This window comes from Pteropus vampyrus, unplaced genomic scaffold (assembly GCF_000151845.1).
Source record: "Pteropus vampyrus isolate Shadow unplaced genomic scaffold, Pvam_2.0 Scaffold814, whole genome shotgun sequence".
NCBI classification, from domain to species: Eukaryota; Metazoa; Chordata; class Mammalia; order Chiroptera; family Pteropodidae; genus Pteropus; species Pteropus vampyrus.
In genome coordinates, this window is record NW_011889595.1 from 518,768 (window position 1) to 540,582 (window position 21,815).

Genomic DNA, 21,815 nt, shown 5'->3' on the forward strand with positions numbered 1-21,815 from the left:
CAGAAAGAGGCCATGCAGGAGCCAACGCCAACCTTAAATCCATTGCCATCTATGTAATACCCAGAGACATTTAGGCTGCTGGCCAAGCAAGGAAATCCAAAATAAACCTTCACTTCTATCATGACCTCAAACTACTGGGAGACGGACAGAAACAAGGACAAGGAGGAATAGCCCTGCTATGTTTTCATGGCACCTTTCAGGAAGAGATGAAATTCACCAACAGTCACATCTCTCTGAGGTTGCACCATGTGGTGTAGGTGAGAGCAGGGACTCTCCTGAAGATGATCATATGGGGCCTCTGCAACTTTTCAAAGAATGAAAACACTATGCCCCTCAAACTTCACACTAATTGACAGGCATTCCTATGAGGTAGTGTTTGCCAGTTTTATTAAAAAAGAAATCAGGTATACAGCACTAGTTGATGATTTCTTCAATCCCCACTCTCTTTATTGGAGTACAAGGACACTTTTGTTCAAGCCTATTACTTTAGGCTTCAACTGCAAAGGGAGGCCCATGGTTTATCTTTATTGCCTGAAGATGGGATTGCCCAACAATATCGCCTGCTTGGGTTGCTGGTCAATCCTAAAATCAAGCTGAACCTACAGATCATATTACACCAATGGTCTAGTTCTCTCAAAATCTCAGGAAGTTGATTTCTAAATTTTGTTTTCCAAACTAGCGGTCCTTTGGAAGCATCTAGGAGTCTTCCATCGGACCTTCCTTTAGGTGCCAGATTAGGGAGTTGGCTCCATTTAACATCTACAAACTCCAATTTTTTTTAATTTGTTTTGGCCCTGGGCTTCATCATATTGACACTTTTAAGCACTTACCTAAGTACTTTACATAAACTGGCTCTCTTAATCCTGGAAATAGTCTTGTAGGTGTTTTCGTTATCATCTCTCTTTAGAGATGAAGAAACTGAGACAGAGAGAAATTAAGTGATGTGCCCAGGGTCACAGTGTTCCTGAGCGGCAGGGTCAAGAACTGAACCCAAACATTCTAGCTCTGGAACCTGTATTCACAACCACCTCCTCTAACATGGGTTTAGGATAAATTAAGTTTCTTTATGTTTTAAATATGGTACTCACAAATGGAAGCATGGCATGTGGAACATAAACAGAGGCACAAAGGTCACATGTAAATATCTTAACCTCAATGGTATGAGTCCCGAGGATATAATTGGTTCTTCTTTGAACCTGTCTGGTCAGCCCTAAAATTTAAGCAACAGACTTCACCTTCCAAGATGATAGTGAGTTGGACCACAGAGCTCAGCTGGACTGGTAAATCCGGATGACGGAAAGTAATCAGAGATTGGCTGCCTTCAAATTCAGTTCCAAGTACCTTAAGGAAGACCCTTTAGGGAGTTGGATCTCATGCAACTGCATAACATGTTTCTCCTCTCTCTCCCTCCCTCCCTCCTTCCCTCCCTCCTTCCCTCTCTCTCTCCTTCCCTCTCTCTCTCACACACACACCTTTGTGAAAGATTTCTTTTGAACAACATAGAGTAACTTATCTACTCAACGTGACAGAGGATGTTTCCATAGGAGCTAAAACAAACATCTAGATCATTTTTATCTAGATTCTATCTGCACATCAAGATCCAGCTCAAATCCCATCTGTCTAATTCCACTAACAACATTTCCATTGCAAAAACTTACAACTATGTCTGCCACCTATCTAGGAATAAACTCTCCAGGCCGCGGAGACCACACACATCACCCTTTACATAAGAATCTCAAGCTTTTCACTGCAGTGCCTTCCAACTACTCTATTCACTAGCTCAAAATGACACAAGTAGAGAGAGTGCAAACTACCAGAAACCTGGAGCATCAATAAAGAATCCACATCACCCTCAGCAGGAAAATTCTGTTCTTTTGCTGAATGAACCACAGATCCTTGAAATAAACTTGCTGCCATTCTTACTTTATGGTCCTGAAAACGTCACAGAATGACATGCTTTTCTACCTTGGCTTTCGCCTTGCTTGAACTGTTTTGAGGTATACTAAATATGTCATTTTAAAGGGCAAAAAAACAGGGACTGAATAGCTTCTACACCTCTTATGAAGAAAGAGTTCTTGTTTTCAAACTTTCAAGCTTCTTAAATTTGCTTCTTCGGTGTCTACTTTTAAAAATTCCAGACGGTAATTCTAATCACAGAAGTCTTTGTGAAATTATATTTCTGTGGGATTTTTTTGTTTTTTTTGTTGTTTTTTTTTTAACTCAAGTAATGTTATTGGAAGGAAAGAGAAAACCACAGTGCTCAAACAGAAGTGACTAATGCTAGTAGCAAGTGCTCTGAGAAATAGGCCCCACAGAGAAAGAGACCACTGCACCACAGCAGCCTATTGTACGGTACTGTGGCCAAAACTATTTGGGGACTAGCAACCAGGTCTTCCAGCTCCCTTGATGTGTTAACCAAAGTAACCAGGTGCAACTTCTTTCACTAGCAATATTTTGCTAAAGATGGTAGAAAACACACACATAGACACACACACACACACACACACACACACACACACACACATACACAAGGAACAACAACTAAGGACGAGAGGAAGAAATTCAAATAAACACTCAATTCAATAGGAGACAGAAGTCACACTGTATGGACTATGCCCAATTATGTTATAGATCTATTTCTGAAGAACTACATGTGTTCTGTTGTCTGATGTTATACATTTCAGGTGTTCACAAAAAGTTTTACATGGAAGATAGACTAGTGACCTAATATTAAACTCTTTGAATCCTCTACTATCATTTCAACATGTTGGCACAGTTTCAAAATTAGTATATGGTTTTTCTTTGATGTTATAAGGATTTTTGCTCTCGGCCCCAAAATGGCAAAATGTCTTAATCAATCATTTAGCTTTCCTTATCTTTATTCTCTCAACTCTCACTCACTCACCTTTATGTAAAAAATATTTGAGTAGAAATCATGAATCCATACGCCTCATCTTCCACCAGCAAAAATAATAACCCTCCCTACTACTACTCACCGCCCAACTCCACTTTATGGCATGAGTGGAGCAACTACTCTTCATGAATATAAAATTGTTCATCTCAAAAACAGCAAGGGGCTGTTTTAGTCTCATCTTATGAGATGTTTCCTTGACGATGATGTTTTAGTTATAACCAGGTTGATTAAAGCAAATTTAGGACATTTTTATTTTCCCAAGTGCTAGTATCTTTTCTACCATGTTTCTTGTTATTTGAATAACAGACTTATTTTTCAAAAACCATGAAAATACAACAATTTTCAATTTCTTAGGGACATTATACACCAATAATAATATAAAATATAAATAATACATAATAATGATAATCTTTTGGTAATAACTACCAAATTCTGTTTTCCCACATAGTAAAAGAAAATAAAGAATTAATGTACTTGAGTCAATAACCAACTAAAATGATTCTAAGTTGATCAGCCTTCTTTCCTCACTATCCCCAATACAATCCATGGCAATAACAGCCTTGGATCTACTAACTGCATTTCTAAGAATTGATTCTAATGAAGCAATCATGGACGTATCTTAAAAATCTGCAAGAATATTTACCACATGGCTCATTTAAAGTATGAAAATGGGAAACAACCTAAATAATCAGTAATGGAGACTGGATGAATAAATTAGGGTATGACCATACAATAGAATGTTGAACAGTCACTAAAAGTCATGCTATAATGCTATTAGATGTGAAAGGAATTCCAAATCATTCAAGTTTGCAAAATATGTTTTCTTTTTTTAAGAATTAAAGCCTATAGCCACTGAATAACATCAATTTCATGAACTTGCATTCGGACATCTTACTTGAACAGGAAAGAAATAATTTCTATGGGGAAGTGTAGATCTATATAAATAGAAATTATATCATTGCTTTCAGGACTAATCATCCACTATGTGTCCACAGAGAAAAAAGGTAAAATCTGGTGAAAAAACTGGAAGGCTACTACTTATGACAGATGGGAAGTTGCATGTAACGCCAAAATTTCACAATCTTCTCTCAATGACCTCACACTGATGGCATTTAACTCTGCATCTCCTCATTACCTTTATGAAGTTTGGGCAATGCAATACTCTCTCCCATGTATGCATGTTATCTCAGTTAGCCTACAGGGTTAAAACTAGGGTCTTTTTCTCCCATTGTAGTGAAGATATTTGGTTATTGTCTGCCTGGCACTCTTCCCCTCTTCTAGCCACCCCACCACCTCCCATCCCACCACCACCAACATGACCATTTCCATTAAGAAACTTCTCTTTCTCCAACGATGTGTTTCTTGGATGGTGACCAACCCAGCGCTCTGTTTCCCTGGGCTCAGGTGAGGGCAAGCAAGCAGGTACTTGCATACACTGAAGCCAGGGGTAGAAGAAAGCCTTCTCACCCCTTTGATGTTGCTCATCTGGGATACAGGAAGCCTAGGTCTGCCTGAGCCCACACTCCTGCCAACAGGAGAACAGATGTGGCCAAGGGGAAGAGAGATGCCAAGGAAACAGATGGGAATCCAAGTGATGCTGATGTAGTCCCCGGATCTGGAGTCAATCTTAGCCTCACTTGATATATGCACCAGTTAGTGTGAGTTGAACATCTTTCACTTTCAGCTGGAACAGTCCTAATTGACGCATTCTCACTCACACAAGAGAGAGGACTCTACATTCTGTGCTATGTTCCTGACCAAAGGTCCAACCTCCGTTCTACAAGCCCTACAGGTAATTATCACTTTGGAGGTGTAGGTCACACAAGACTCAGTTTTCTGCATCCTTCTAAAAATATGAATCTTGGGCTAAGAAGCAACTGGTTTATTTTATTTCTTATGAAACTTAGAAAAATAAATCATAATCACTTAATCTTCATAGAAAGTCTCTTCTCAGAAAAGACTGGTTGTTAGTGAAATGGACAACTCTGCCCTTTTTAATCCCTGCCTTCTGAGACATGTGTTAGAATGTCTTGGTTTATTTGTTTGTTTTCAATGAAGCGAAAATTAGGACCACATGCAAATAAGTGTTTTCTCATAAGGAAAACATGATTGTCCTAAGCACAGCACTAAATGCCCTGATTCAACCCAAATGCCACCTCCTTAATCACTAACACCTCCATACAGCACCCTGTCTCCCATTTAAGTATCTACCAAGTCCCTCCCTTCCTAGATGTCTGACACCCAGTTGAGCTCATGGATCAAGGTGACACCCATAAACCATTCCTAGCAATGAATGTGCTGCAACCACATAGTAATGACTGCAAAGTAATTGTCACTCATGACAAATGAGTTTTCCTGCAAGGCTCAAGAAATAAAAACATCACACATGGTGTTCCAAGTCAAACCAAGGTACAAGGTCTTATATTGGGGAAATTGTGTATGTGAAGATTTTAGTAGGAAACAACTGTAACTAAATTAATGTCACTCTGTCAATCCTCTACATTTATTACTGGAACCTACTAACTGATAACAGAGCCTCCAAAAAGAGTGTCAAAATGCAGTAGACAGTGATGCAACATCCAGGGGCAGACCCTGTCAGGTAAGCATCTTTTGTGTTACATGATCCTTTTCCTATGTTTTTTTTTTTCTCTCACCTAACATCTATCCAGTTGAAATAAGTCACTATACAAAACAAGCTAATAACTTCACTTACTTGAGCCAGAATTTAAAGAGAATGTTTGTATGTAATCACACACACACATATATATATGTTCTATAGTATGAAAAAGAAACCACAGACCAGAACCAATGTGATGTTTAGCATACAAGTAAAAATAATGTTTACTTTAAATAATTCTCATTAAAAACCCCAAAGCAGACACAGTATTATTGGTTAGAGATGAAATTCTACTCCTCTTTTCCAAATTTCAAGAGATAGTTCTAGAAATGTTTGCCTATGAAGACTACAAAAGGGCATCAGCTGGAAAATCACCCATACTTAATGTGTGTTCAGATGGGGTGATGAAATACATAGAACATAGGGGTGCATCTAAGAATAGTATCAAAAACAAGGTATTGCTCAACCTTGGCATATAGCGAACAGGTAGTTGAACACCTACTCTGTCCTGAGGCCACCAAGGAGCTGCTTGGCCAATACTTTATTTGCCCTACCTTGTCCTCCCTTAGTTCACACTAATGTAATATCCTGCCACTCCCTCCAAAGCAAAGAAATCTTAGGCCAGGTAAGCTAGAAGCTAACAAAAAAATGTGAAATGAGACATGAGAAGTATCTTAGAGACTTAAAGTTGCCAGATTTAGCAAATAAAATTCAGGCTACCCAGTAAAATCTGAATTTGATAAATAACAAATAACTTTAGTATGGTGTATCTCATGCAATATTTGGAATATAGTTATACTAAAAATGTATCCATTATTTATCTGAAATTCAGACTTAACTGACATCTGTATTTTATCTGGCAGCCCTACTTAGGGTAAGCATCTGTTGTTGACTACTCATCATCTTTTTCCATTTCTTTCTGACCACAATCCTGGGAAAAACTTGCCCCCATTTTCAGCCATGTGGGGTGTCATGTGGAGCAGTCAACCCTGAATTTATGCTGAGCAATAAAATGCAATGAGCAAAGAGACACAAAGTTTTGATGGGAAGAAACTACACATCATTCTCCTAGGAGTGAGGAAGCTTAAGAGAATGGAAGGTATGACAACTGCCTTAAACCAAGTCCTTCTGTGTCTCCCTCTGAAATGCCAGAGAAACCAGGAAGGAGAAACAGGTGATAATAACTGAAGAAAGTGTGCTGTGTCTACAGCGGTATCCCTAAATCAAACTGGTTAAAATTTGTACTAAACCAACCAAAGACATCCATGCCATATGGCCCATGAAACCCCAGGGTTTTTATCATTGATAAGATTTACAAAACTCTCTAGGGTAGGTCTTCACTTCTTTCTTTGTATAGTGTAGCCTGTAAGAGTCTTTATAAAGTATTGTATTAAAAACAATTCTAAAGGCATAAAAAAAAATAAAAATAATAAAAAATCCCATTATTAAGCCAGCAGGGAATCCCAAAAGAACAGACACTATTTAACAAATAACTTCCACTGAAGTCAAATTTTGTTCTTGGTATTGCCCATTGCTTTTTATGATGGGCTCATTTTTCCCCCAGGAGTCTTTTTCCATATGATGAAGTATGTGTATCCTTGCCAACAGGAAGTAAAAAATGAGCTTTTAGAGGTTTGGAAAAATGACTATCTAGATCAAGTCCAACTATTTCAGACTAATGTAATGATACAAGTCTTACAGATCATTCTTCTAGCAGTCATCTCTGCCAAATAATTTAAGGAAAGATTAAAAGAAAAACATTTTCCCTTAAATAAGTTAAAAAGGAAAAGTCTTCCCCAACTCCTGCAGCACTTTCAAGTCACCTCAGCCTCCCTATTTAAATAAATAAAGGTCTTTATATTAAAAAAAAAAAAAAATATATTAAAAAAAAAAAAAAAAAAAAAAGTCAGTCCTTTCTCAATCAAACCAAAATATTTGTCTTTGATCCTAAAGCAGAGCCCATCAGGCTCATAACAGTACTTATATTTGTACTTTCTGCCTATCTATTTGGATACTTACACCCATACATAGAAGGACCTCAAAAATCATCTAAGAACTAGTTCAATATTTCTTTGGTTAGGGAACTCACTAGGCAAAGCTAACCCCAACCACAATTTGAATGTGGCTTCTAAAGACTCTTTCTATTGAATCCTGCGGTTTCCCCACCATCACATCTGTTCTTTGTCATTTCTGAATCTGAAGAAAGTAGTTTATCTCTTCTACTTTCCAAATACCAGCAACTTGTTGTCCAGCATCGTGGTGAGGTATAAAACAAAGCCATGAAGATATCTTTCTCCACCACAATAATCTTTGAGAAATATCTTTTGTTTTAGACATGACCGACCCTAAATAATGCATTAAAAACCCCTATAAGTTTTAAATTAGGTAACAGCACATATTAAAAAATTTTAAAAAAAACCAACCTTTCAAGTCAGCCAACCCATCTACTCTGGGATATTTGATTATGAAAGCATATAACAATACAAAAAGCACGTGTGTGTGTGTATTGCATATAACAATACAAAAAGCACGTGTGTGTGCGTGTGTGTGTATACATATATACACATACATATATATATAAGCATATAGGAAAAAATGTAAAGTTCTTAGGATGTTAAGATTTTTTTTCATGAGTCTTTTTCTTTTAAAAAAATTCCAATTATCATTATAAATTATTTTTATAGTGAGTAATATCCTAATATTTTAGTGAACCATAATTATGAGTGGTGGTCCCAAAATAACTTGTATGAAATGAGAGTCTGAAATTTTGCTTCTGCTTCCAGCTCTAGCAATGAACAAGAAGAGACAGAAAAAAGGTTTTTTTCACACAGGACAGAAAAAAATCATCAACTTATCTCAAACCAACAGCCAAAGACAAAGATCTAAAATTTTCAGAGGCTATTTACTACCTCCACACTCTTTTCTGGCTACCTCGAAGACAGGATACGCCCCTGATGACAAGTGATCAGAATTTCTTCTTGCTCTTCCTCCAAACCAGCTCAGGCCTGCTCAGCCCACTGTATTTTCCAGGCAGCCACGAGACAGAAATACAGGGCCAAGGTTTGTTACTTGATGTGCAGCCTAGTCACATGTCCAAGCCTTTCTGCCCTGGTTGGGCTGGCAAACAGAAGTTTGCAAGTAAGTTGGGGTACCTCGGCCTCAAGACCAACAGGAAACAGAATTAGGATGCTTAAGGTAATGAAAAGAGCTAGTAACTCAGATGTTTAAACTCTCCTTTTCCACGGTCATGTCATAGAACAGAAGGCTCTGAAGTCACCCAAGAATAATGTCCACTCTCACCTCATCCATTTCTTTTTGCACAATTTGCATTTGGATGCAGTAAACTAAATTTCCTTTACTCACTGCTCCCTGTTTCTATGCTGTACTTAATTCTGAAAGGAGTCACAATCTAGTGGTGGAAAAGTCAGACTTAATGGGAAAAAAAGGGTGTCAGTCCCCCAGAAACAAATATTCTCTTATCAAGATCTCTCACACAAAATCTGGTCACTGGGTCAGCCAGGGAATGTCGACCTGTTCACAACTGTTGTGTGTACAGTTCAGACTAGTAGGGAAGATGCTGGGCAAGGCCTGTCCCCACTCACCTGAAGCCAGCCTAGAAGCGGGGGAAGTGAAGATTTGTATCTCATCACAACAAGTTTTCTCTACCTCCTACCACGTACATGGGTAGAAGCTGAGTTCAGATGAAGAAAATGACTTACTTTCCAATCTTTCAAAAAGTCTGCGGCTATAAATATAAGAGTTATATATTTCTAAAACCTACCTACTTACTCTAAACAATAAGAAATATTTTTGTGATTCTGGGTATGGAGGGAGGTCTTGCCTAAAATCCAAAATTGTAAGGTTCTTTGATTCTTAGTAACAACCCTAGCCAAATAAGTGATCCTCTCATGAACACCATCCTCAAGGAAAGCTTGGATCATATTAACCTTTCATCCCTTATTCACCCACTTACCAAAAATGGGCTTTTCAGTCTTCACATACAAACCCCAAATATAAGAGGTAATAGATACATAATAACCATAAATACAGCCACACTATGAGACAACAATCTTCAGGTAAAACCTATAAAGGAAGTACTCCATCTTCCTTGCCCATACCCACAAAAAGTGAAATTCAATTCCTCTATATCTTCTTCTCTAAAACAGAAAAACCTCTCATCCCCTATAGTCATTCTTCTCAAATGGCCTAAAGAAGTAGTGACCAGAGCACAAATCTAGACCCAAGAGCCAAGAGAGGCCATTAACACATGCCAGGGGAGGCATTTTATGATTCTAATAGGACTAAGCAGGTCCATCTGCAACAGGGGTGATGGCCCTGTGCTCCATGCTTGGTAGGGAGGCTGCGAGGCACTGCGCCTTACTAAATTGACAACTTTAAGCACTTGTTTTTTATAACTTTTATTTTTACTTATTTATTAATTTATTTTTGTAGCCATAATGAAGTCCCTCCCCACTGGTCAAGTTGCCCCAGGTTCTACTCCCTTTCGAGTATGACTCTGACTCTAATGAAGAAGGCAAGGCAGTTTCCATGTATGAGGAAATTGGGCTTGCTGAAGTTATGCAAGCTCATCGAGTGGCAGAGCTGTGATTCAAATCAGAACGTCTGACTCCAAAACTCAAAAGTACTCCCTGTGACTGCTCCCTGCCACTCACGACCAAGTCTCCAACCACCTGTCCATGAGCACAGACACAGCCGCCAGGCCCTGAGTCCCACTTTTAAAGCAGCAGAGGGAAACTGCTGTTGACGATTATAGAAACCACCGCAGGGAAAGCCTTTTTCCCCTCAAAAATAAGTGTAATTAGCCAAATGGTGAAAACAACCCAAATGTCCAACAACAGACAAATGGATAAACAAAATGTGATACATTTATACAATGGAAAATTATTCACTCATAAAAAGGAATGACATACTGATATATTCTACAATATGGATAAATCTTGAAAACGCAATGCCAAGCAAAAGAAACCAGTCACAAAGCCCATATAATATATGATTCCATTTATATGAAATATCTAGAATAGGAAAACCTACAGAGATATAAAGTAGATTAGTGGTTACATAAGGCTGGGCGGATGAGAGTATGTGTGTGTGTGTAGGGGTGGTGACAGTTAATAAGGTATCTAGGTAATAAAGGATTCTCTTTGTAATAATAAAACCATTCTAAAATTTATGGTGATGGTTGCATATATCTCTGCATATACTAAAAACCATTAAATTGTACACTTTAAATGGGTAAAATAAGGTAAATAAATTATATCTCAATAAAGTTATTTAAAAATAAATATAATTGGTTAAGAAACTTAAAAGAGACCTCAGCTATTATCTCTTTCAAGTTTCTCTTTTAAAGATGAGAAACGTAGCAATAACTCCAATATTAGCGTCTAAATCAGTGTACCAATGTGCTCTGCCTACTAGACCTACTACTCGGTGTCTCCTGGGTACGCGATTCAGTGCCAGGCTGTGAATAATGGGAGACTCTCATCCCTGCCTCCGAAGAGCTTAGCTATAGTTGGGCTTTTTCAAGCCTGAAACAGCGAAGTTATACCCAACAGCCTGTAGCATTGGGTTCAAAACAGGTAAAGGCCATAAGAGCTGAAGAATCAGGCAGGAGGTGATGAGGGCACTACAGGGAAGGCCCTGGCAAGTGGGAATTCGATTTATATCAGGTCTTGCAGATGAGAGTTAAATAACATTACAGTCCCATTACTAGGTGAATGGATAAACAGGCGGGAGTTCAGTCCCAACAGGACAGGATGCCAGGGAGAGTTCTGAAGTGGAGAATGACAAGATGCAAGCTGACTTTACAGAAGATGAGCCTGGCTATGGTGTGCAAGAGATTGAGGTCAGAGGCCATTGTGTTGTAATCTGCAAATGAAGTATCAACACACCAGGCTGGGGCAATGGGAATGGAGAGGATGGAAGAATGAGAGATCATGCCAGAGAAAAAACAAAATCCAACCATTCGAGACCTGTGGCAGAGAAAAGAGGGACAACCAGGGCACTGACTCTGGGCCCAGACTGCCTGGGTTTAAATCCTTACTAGCTGTGTAACTTTGGTCAAGTTACTTAAATGCTCTGTGTCTCGGCATCCTGAGTAAAGTAGGGATAAAAACAGTGTTTCTGTCAAATATTTGTTGAGAAAAGTAAATGTGGGCGATGCTTAGAACAATGCCTGGTGCTGAGTAAGTGCTATGTACATGTTTGTTAAATAAATACATGTAAATTCATATTAAGATCTCTGTGACCCAGCTTCTGAAGATAATAGCAGTGACAAAGAAAAATCTCGTTATCTCCCATCAAGCTTTCTTTTTCACTTGCTTTTCCCCATTCATTCATCCCTAGAAAGAATAAAACATGCTCCCTGCCTCTGAGGGTAATTCTTCTGGGAGAAACAGGCCGGAAAACAGAATCGTGACTGTTCCCTACCAACATCTATGCACAATAAATGGCCGAACAACATGCTTGGTGAGCACCCCACAGAAGCAAGTGAAAGACCCTGGACCAGACAAGCTGGTGTTCCACAGGCAGGCCAGCAGAGCTCCTGTTTAAAAAGCAGCCAGTACCCTAAAGTAACGCTTAGCTGGCATTCACCACTCCAAGGCTGCCTTTTCCAGGCACTGCCTCCGACCCCGGAACTGCTGAGCCTCCTTCCTGCTCTGCTTCCTAGTAGTTCGCCCTCCGGGCTTGGCCACAGTATCTCCTCACCATTCCTGTCTCATCGTAACTTAAATAAAAGACTGTGAGGCCAAACCTTGAACCGATAATGCTGGCCAGAAAGCTCTAGGCAGGGCTTTTATACCACGGGAGAGGAGAGATCCCTGCCTTTCCAGCACTGAAGGAAGGAACAGTCTGTAATCTTGATCAAAGAGCTTGGGTGACAGAAATCAGAACAGAGTTCTGTTCTACCCTCATCTTCATGTGGTCGTGATAATGTGGTGGTGTGCCCACTCACTGCACCCGCCCACCCCCCATGCATATTCGTAAGACTGCTGGCCATATAATGCCCATATATTTTAAGTTTTAAACTATCATACAAATGTAATATAATTTTAGTAACTGAACTTGTTGATTCTCATGTCTTTGAGACTGTCTCCCTTCAAAATGATGAAAAACTCAGATGAAGTAAGAATTCGATTTATACCAAGTTTTTCAAATGAGGCTTAAAACAGTCTCATTACTTTGAAAACAAATAAATAAACTGTGGTACAGCCATATGATGGCATAATAATATATAAGGTAGAGCTCTAGCTACTATCATGGAAAAACATACTTTAAAGTGAAAAAAAAAAAAGGAAGTTGAGCTACAACACAGTAAAAAAAATCTGAATCACGCATTTCTACGTGCACATGTATGTAAGTCTGAAGGACAGACCATGAACTGAAAAGGAGGCTCAGCTTCCCAGGCGGAGAAATGATCAGGACTAGGGTAAAGAGTCAAGAGAGATGGTCCCTGGCTGGATTTCTTAAAATAAAATATAGCTTGGGCAATTTTAAAAACTTAAAAAATAGATACTGTTATATTTAAATATATTACCATCTATGAGTAAAGTAAATGTGGTTTAAAACTTTAAATTCTTCTTCTCTTTATTCTGGCCAGAAGGAGGCTCATTTTCCAGTCTTCAGAGATCTGAAAATCTGATAATATTAAATCCTGGTTCTGTGTGACCTTAAGGAACATGTCAAGAATAAACGAGCCAAAGCCAAATTTTATAATAAAGATATCAATAATAGATATACAATTTATAATGTGATGTTCCCAAGAAAATCATTTCTCATAGGTTTATCTGGCTAAACTTCTTTTCAAGTTTGTTTGTGGATGATAAAGATACCACTGAGAATGAACTTGAAGCTGAGTTTAAATACTTGCTACTAACTAGCTCCTCTGACATCTCTGTATTCACTACTGACACAATTAATCTGCTTAACTACAATTTTGTTGATAACTCAAATTCCCCTTATTTACTTTGCATCCTGAAAAATCCTTTGAAACCTAAACCTACTACCTACTACCTACTACCTCTCCAGCTCTATTTGGAAAGCTTACAATTTTAAGAAAAGGGGAGGAGAAGAGGAGGGAGGTGGAGTGGGGAGCTATATTTCCAGCATAAAGTAGAATTTAGAAATAATCTGGGAATAGATACATATACTGGATTATTCCCAGCAACTTTTCCTCTCTTGGATCACCATTGTTCTGTTTGAAGGAATAATTTCTTAGAATTTATTGTTAGACTAATAATTAAATACAAAGAATAAAATGTTCCAAAGTATGATATACTTTATGTGTACCCAGTATGCTAAGCACAGTACCAGTACCTGACATATAGTATGTGCTCAATAAATACCTATTGGGTTACGTATTAGGAAAGAAGCACCAGATGATCTAAATAATGGAGATATAGAAATTCATTTATATTTCTTTCAGTAAATATTAACTGGACTCCTACTATGTGTGCCAGGCATTACGCCAGGCACTGGATAAGTACAAGGGAGATAAGATTTGGTTCTAGTCGCAAAGGAGTTCACAGGATAAAGAATGAAAAGAAAGCATGAGCACTCTCCATTGGAACAAGTAACCAAGGTTGTCTATTATTTCTAGCATTCGGTTTCAAATCAAACTATTACATCTAACCTAAAAGCATCCATTTCTGCCTCTGATGACCCAGTAACATTTTGATTATTTCAACAGCATGTTCAATATTGGCAATGATCTCACCAAATATTCCTTGGTACCAGTGTATGTTGGGCATGAAGGACGACACAACACCAGGTCCATATTCTAAGAGTTGACATGTTGGGAAAATTAAATAAACCCATTCATTGAACAAGACTTATACAATTTAATGGACAAGAGAAAAGATTAATTGCCAAATTATCCATACATATCAAATTACTATGGGAATCTGGAGGAGGAAGAGATCCCTTTTAGCTGGTTGGTCCAATAAGGTGTTAGAGAGGAGTTTGGTTTGGCTGAGTCTTAACAGACCAAGTGAAAAGATGGAGGATATTCCAGACCAGTGAGAGAAATGACACATACTCAATCAGAAGTCCAAAGCCTCTCTCTACGAAATATGCAGAGGCCACGAGCATAAAATAGAGAGAAAACTGGAGGCCAAAGAGGCACATGAACATTTACAATTATTATGGGCTGTCTTCAGGCAAGTTTGTTAACATCTTCCCAAAAAATCACTCCACTGTTACATACACATAATCTTGAGATGAAGGTGACCGACTAGAAAGGGATAAAAGCCCTCAAGTAGAGTATAATTCTCTGATATTTGTATTGCCAAAGAGTTCATGTGAAGGGCAACTGCATTAGCATAATGCTGGCTCCGGACTTTGGATTTTTAACCAAATAACAAAAATGACGCATTTTCTCTTGTCTCTGCATGTGCTTCCCTCATTGTCTTGGCCTATTTCACTTCTCCCTTCTTTTATTTTTCTCTCTCCACCCTTCCTTGTATAAGTTTAAAAAAAAAAAAAATCAGTGCCACAAGTCTGTAAGTTTAAATTCAGCCTACGTGACATTTCCTTACAGTTTAACTGCTTCCATACAATTTATATCCACTAGTCACGCTAGACCCCAGAGTATTAAACATGCTCTTTTACAAAGAAGCTCTTGTCCTATAATAACCTCCATAATCAAAGTGCAGAAATTATGGGTAAGGCCCAGGCGGATGATGACGGGAGAAACAAACAAGTTTTTAAATTCACCCAAAGCAGACAGGAAGCAAATCAAAGCCGGCCCCACTACCATCAGGCTTGAGAGCAAAAACACTAGAACACTAGTTCAAATGGAGATCTGGGCATCTCCATGCAGCCAGCAAGTTGGAATGAAGTCAGATACTTTACCTTTGGGTTGCTGTGACACAATGTCACCTAAAGAGACCTAGATACAGTCTCTCTGCTTTCAAGTCAGCTCATTCCAAAAAGCTCTAGTGGTGGTATCCAAAGGCCACTCTTTAAAATGTCTTCAAAATGAATAAATAATTCTTCTTTGTTACTCTGAGCAGACTAAAGTAACCTCTTCCCATAAACCACTCAGGGAACATTTCTGGTCTTGTAACAAGGACATCTACAAGCATTTCACAGTCTTTTATAAACCTTATCTTTCTGGACACTTATTCAACTTATTCTATTATCTTCCCTGCCTCTCAACACACCACCTCCCCCGAAGTTCACCTTTGAAATGTTATAACTTCATGAAACACTACAACAGGGCTCCCTGGGTCTCATTATTCAGGTAGCCCTGTTTACACAAGAATAATGCCTACCTTTCTTACAATATCCCTTTAGGCAACATTATTGGTCCTCCCCACTGTATTCAAATAAATGCCTCTCCACTAGGATCAGAACCAACAATTTTTAATTCTATGTAATCTCTCCTTGTGTTCAAAATCCATTCAGAGCAATAGCAAAATAACCTCAACTACTTATCAGATCCCCATGCTCACAAATTCTAGGATTCTTTAAATGTTTCTATAGCTTATCCCTTAACTTATATTTCCTCCTTGATTTTCATTGACGAATGATTTTGTGTATGAATAAATGTTAGAACCAATACAGTCTGTATTGAACATGTTAATCTAGTCTTAGAAACTGACAGATAAAAACATTTTGCTTATTGCCAATGAACTACTTTTGACCTATTACAATAAAAAACATTTTCTATGCTACCACTAAAACAGAATGTCATTTGAGGTTCATTTACCTTGTACATACTATACAGATGTATTATTTAGTGTAGTAGTCTAGATCTCGACATATTCAGAGTCATTATCACTTTATGTATCAAGTCACTGGACAAATCAAAGTAAAGTCAGATTTTTAAAACATTCATTTAGAAGTTCATAATTACATTTTGGAAAGGAAACCTTATATTTTAATGGCATTAGATATTATTTATTTTATAATATCCTTTCATCTTGTTCCACAATACGATATTCTGTTTTACTCTTGGAGACTTTATCCTCGCTGTACAAAACAGACATTGTTTTAAAAACCCATTTGTAATATGTGTCAGTAAATATAAACTTTCACTTCAGCTGAAGCATCTCAACAATATCAATTTATACCTCCATGCTCACTTGGAAGTTTATAATACTCTTTTTCAGCAGCTCTCAAAACTAGACTCCAAATAGATACGTACCAGTCACCAATATGTTTACCAGGCCTTAGAAAGATCTTCCGAGAACTCTTAAAACTTAACTTGTTCCTGATACCTGCTGCTTTAAGGGGAATATGGACAATGCACTTTAATTAGTCACACCGTGGCCTTTTTATTCACCAACATGAGGCAAGTTGGACATTCCAAAATCATGTGCAACTGGGAAACCTGAGTCCTTAAATGGTTTTCAACCAATTAACTAGGGTTGGCCAGTTATTAGGTTAAATGAAAAAGCACTCTGGTAAAAGTTGACTCACTTCACTCTGGCTAATAATTAAAAAAGGCTGTGTGGGTCCATCCCTTGCTCTACTCACCTGCCAGTTTCAAGCAAAAGCTTCAACAATTCTAGATCTAACTTTTAAAATCATTTCTTTAATGTTGACACTCCAAATTGTCCATAATGACTCTATATTCTACTCTGCTCCTACTGTTCAGTATCTGTTAATAATCATTCAGACTACTCAATAGTTATTAACATGTAAGCCACAAACAGAAAGAACAATGGCTCCACTGTGTACCACGTGGGTTACAGACCTTCACTGAAGAGCTCAGCTTTCCAAAACACAAGGCATACCCCTTGACGGCTCCATACTTACAGAAATGCAAGATCAGTAAACTCAAGTTTAACTTTTTTCAGATCATAGATAACTAAATTTTTTTGAAAGTCTGAGGAAAAAAGATTATATTTTAAAAATACACTTGGATACAGCTTAACTTTTAAGTAACCAATCTTTTCTCCATTCCTGTCTCTCCTTCAAGTTTTCAACAATATATATTTATGATTGAATTTTATGTTAAAATGGACAAATAGTCAAATATATGTTGGATGATATAATTATGTAAAAGGACTCTAAATTTGCAAAAGTTTTATATGCATAGGCTTATATTTCACATAGTACATAAAACAAAGACCCATGAAAATGAGGACAACTGCAATAGAGAGTGTGTCTTCAGAAAACATAGGTAATTTTATGAGCAGCAATGAATTTGACTAATTATTTTATGATTCTTAATTCCTCCTACTAAATTCATATGTTTATACAAGTCCCAAACCAGTAACAAGGCCACCAGGTACTTCCATACCAAAATGGAACAGAATAGCCTTTTAACTACCAGCTAACTACAAAACGTATCCAAACTCTAACTCAAACCAGTTTGATATAATCAAACATGTTTTATCTACTTCTGGCCTGGACATTTACCTGCATTAATTCCAAGTATCAAAATCAGTTCCGGAAAATAGAGAAACAAAGATAGCAAAGATAAATATTTATCTGGAACTATAGTTACATAATATTCTGAAACATAAATTTTTAATTGATACTCTCCAAACATAATCTGCTATATTTATGGCTGCAATTGAGTATGATACGTCCCAGCAATAACAGTTCTGTGAGCCACAAACTGTGACAAGGGTTTTTTTTTACCACAGCTAGGACTGGAGACTGTAATTTTCCTCACAGCAAGTGATTATCATATCAATTAGAGTAATATTTTTACCAAGTCTTATAACTTATCTCGGTTAGTTATAAAACTGATTTCAGATCTCGTTTTAACAGGATGTTTAATTAAAGAAGCAAATGTATGGTTCTTCTACATGGCATTGGATCTGTACAGTGTGAGAATCATGCTCCTCAGCAGGAACACCATACAGCAGGGGTCCCCAAGCCCCTGGGCTGCAGCCTGTTAGGAACTGGGCCGCACAGCAGGAGGTGAGTGGTAGATAAGCGATCGAAGCTTCATCTGTATTTGCAGCTGCTCCCCAGCACTAGCATCACCACCTCAGCTCCACCTCAGGTCATCAGGCATTGTACTCTCATAGGAGCACCAGTCCCTGGTACCAAAATGTTCGAGACCACTACTGCAGAGTATACAGGAGTTGGTGGGACGAACCTTACCTAAGATGCTTATGTCTTCATTTTTCTTAATCAAAAACTAGATTATATAAATTAGTACCCCAGGCCTCTGCCCTTGCCCTACCTGTGGAAAAGAAATGGCCTCAGTGGCAAAACCATACACTAGACATTTTTCAGTTCTTAATTTCCTTGACCTTTGAGAAACAAGCCACAGAATTAACCATTCCTCCTTCTTGAGTTTCCCTGGATTTCATGCACTACTTTCTGGATTTCGTGCTATATCTCTAGCTGTTTCTTCTCCATCTCCTTTACAGGATCTCTCAGGACTTCTCTTTTCTCTCACTCTATTTGTAACTCCTCTCTCTCTCTCTCTCTTTCTCTCTAAGGGATCTCATCCACACCTGCATTTGAATAATTATACATATACATGGTTATAGTTAACTAGTTATACAGATATAAATAGATAGAGATTAGTAATCTATCTGGAGATAGATTAGTTAACTAATATATCTATTATTAATTATCTGGATATAGATTAGTTAACTAAAATGTATCTATATATCTCCCTTGGATATCTTAATGTCACCTCAAACTCAACATGTTAAAAAATTTCTCAACTTTTTCTAAATCTTCCAGTACTATTTGTTACAATTAGAGACACCATCATTCATGCCATTATACAGCCTGCAAATCTTCCTTTCCACATCTTTTCCTTGCCGCCCTTATCTAATCTATCACCAAATCCTGTCAAATTTACCTTTTTAGTATCTCTAAAATGATTTCACTTCTTCCCTTTTCAGCACCACCAAAGCAACTTCCCAGCAATTAAGCCACTCTTATGAGTACTTCATTCCAGGATGGAAGAATATTCAAGTCATTGCTTGTGAACTCAGAAACGGCAGTTAAAATTTCTATCCCTTTCCATCCCAGTACAGCCCACATCAGACATCCTCTAAAACCTGATCCATTTTGTAGTACCAAGGACATCAATTTCTTGAACCACAAAGCTAAATCCCAGTCTGTGAACTATAGTTACCCCAACAAAGCTTTTCACCCTAAGACCTCCCCATCAGGCAGCACATCCAGTTCTCCATAATTTAATCCATACCAACACTCTATTCAGTCCTGAGGTTTTGTGAGGGTCAACCGGAAACAAAGACCACCTAAACTATAGTTCCCACAAAACCAAAACAACCATCCGATGTCATTATAAGTGAAATCATATGTATGCATAATAAACCCCTGGAAGACACACAAGCAATTGTGAATGGTGGTTACACATGAGTAAAACCAATGAGTGAAGTACTCTTACTTTTCACTTTATATCCTTCAGTCCTGCTTTAATGTTTTGTTTTGTTTTTTTTTGAGAGAATCTTTATGAGTTTATTTGAGCCAAACTGACAATTGCCAGGAAGCAAAATCTCAATGGATTGAGAAAATGCTCTTTGCTTTAATTTTTTTGGGTAAGACTATGTTAAAAAGCCAGCTTTTAAAAATAAATACTAAAATAAAATCATGTCAGAAAAAGTTATGTCTGTTCATTTAGTTACATTTGTCATTTGCTTGCATTTTCTACTTGTTGATGGGTTACTGTATCTGCTTCCTCAGCCTTTGAACACCTAGGTCAAGAAATGTTTTTCATTGACAAATTGGGAGAAAGACAAATATTCAGTATCTTAACATTTGCAGAAAACCCACCACAAAGGAATATATATTTTTAAAAAACAACCCAGCATGTACGTTTTTCTCATCACTACAATTAATTACTGAGTCTGTAGCTAGCAATGCTTGCAGGTAGAGTAGTCACACACACACACATGTACACACACACACACACACACACACATACACACACACAACAGAATTTAGATTTCTCTTCATTGTTCAGAAATGAAATATGACAAAGCATATCTTTAAAACAATGAGTTAGCATAGGGGCCGCAAAGACATGAAATATATTATGTACTGGGGAATAGATCATATATAACCTTTGTGCCATAGAATTTGTTTCCATATTGAGGTTCACTATTCAATATCTTAGATTGATTACTCTTGTTAATGACAGATATGATTAATTGATTGGTTGATACATAAAAGAGAGTTAAAAGGATGGATGGAAAAATAAAATGATAGGTAGGTAAATGGATGGATGGATGGATAGATGGATACATAGATAAGTATAATTAAGAGAATTAAGAGAAAAGATAGATCGGTGATTCTCAAACTATCTGTGGTAAAAGACCAGTGTTCTTCCTTTTCAATCTGTCAAGACCAGTACATGACTTTATTGTAAATGGCTTGAACGTAGCTTGGGCTACAAGTGACTCACCACAGAAGTTTGACACACCCAAACTACCCTGTTCCACAAGACAATCCCATTGATCAGGTGCTTGGATGTCACAACAATGTCATTTTGCTATAAAAGTTTCTAAACACTCTTTACTTCTGTATCTAGCTCGTCACGTACCAGATACATTTGCACACTGGTATCATAATTTGGACCACACTTTGAGTAGCACTGAAACAGAAGATCAGCTACTTCACACTGGTATGCCATTAATTATGATTGGTAGGGCATCCATCTAACTAGTCAGTGTATTTGCCAGACTGTATCACCCGTATGTAAGGGAGGTAGGTCTACTGATTAATAGGCAGAACAGTTGATGATAGGTAAATTAGATAGATAAGCTAGAGAGAAAATAAATTAGCTAGAAACTCTTTGTGCAAAGAATATCTCTGGATAAAGTGTTACTAATGGTTCTCCCTAAATAGGGATCCAGGGAAGATCAGAAGAATTTATTTTCCACTTTCCTTCCTCCGGTGGTGTTTAAGCATACATTATTTTAGAATTAAACAACCTAGATGTCCACAGATTGGGGATCAGTTTTTAAAAATTACAGTACATCCATACAATGGAATACTATATACTCCTTAAAGAAATAAAGCAGATATTTATGTACAGAAGAGAAATGAACACCAAGTGAAAAAAGGGAAGGTACAGAAGAGTGTGTACCATTTGTAATATAATGAAAATAGTCTAGGTGGGTATATCCATTTAATTTACATATACATATACATGCTTGTACTCACAGAGCATTTCTCTGGAAAGACAACAGAAACTGGTGTTCTGGGGAGGGAACCAGAGGACAGGGGAGGGTGGAAGAGAGACTCCTCATAGTATATGCTTTGGTACTATTTCAAATACTATTTGAATTTTTGTCATTTACCTATATATATTACCTA

The 21,815-nt window shown here is 37.7% G+C and overlaps 1 protein-coding gene across 1 annotated transcript in view; it reads right to left on the bottom strand.

Moving 5' to 3' along the window:
• WWTR1 (WW domain containing transcription regulator 1) overlaps window positions 1-21,815 on the bottom strand; it is a 116,501-nt gene that overhangs the window by 84,687 nt on the left and 9,999 nt on the right. The window lies entirely within an intron of this gene.